The sequence below is a fragment of the Octodon degus genome, unplaced genomic scaffold, assembly GCF_000260255.1.
Source record: "Octodon degus isolate 3935 unplaced genomic scaffold, OctDeg1.0 scaffold00154, whole genome shotgun sequence".
NCBI classification, from domain to species: domain Eukaryota; kingdom Metazoa; phylum Chordata; class Mammalia; order Rodentia; family Octodontidae; genus Octodon; species Octodon degus.
Window position 1 is genome coordinate 1,294,784 of NW_004524730.1, and position 485 is coordinate 1,295,268.

Sequence of the window (485 nt, forward strand, 5' to 3'; positions counted from 1 at the left end):
GAAGGAGAAGGAGAAGGAGAAGAAGAAGAAGAAGAAGAAGAAGAAGAAGAAGAAGAAGAAGAAGAAGAAGAAGAAGAAGAAGAAGAAGAAGAAGAAGAGCTTGGCAGTACGCAGCACATGTTGACCAAAGCCTCAGGATTGTGCTGTCACCTTCATCTCCCCGACTCACTGGCTATCAATGAGACCTGACAAAATGGCTAGAGAAATAAACTCATCACATCTTTGCTCTCAAGTGCTTCCTGCCCTTGTGTGGAGAGCTAGAGCGGTAGTATTTGGACAGATGAACATATACTATCAGGAGGGCGTAAGTTCTCTGAGGAAAAGTAAGGGCAAGGTGTGTGTGTGTGTGTGTGTGTGTGTGTGTGTGTGTGTGTGTGTGTGACAGAGCAGTGTGGTGTTTGTACAGGAAAGTCTCTCTGATGTTGTGACATCCGAGCAGATTCCAAAAGAAGTAAGGTCACACATTAGGAGGATATCTGGGGAAG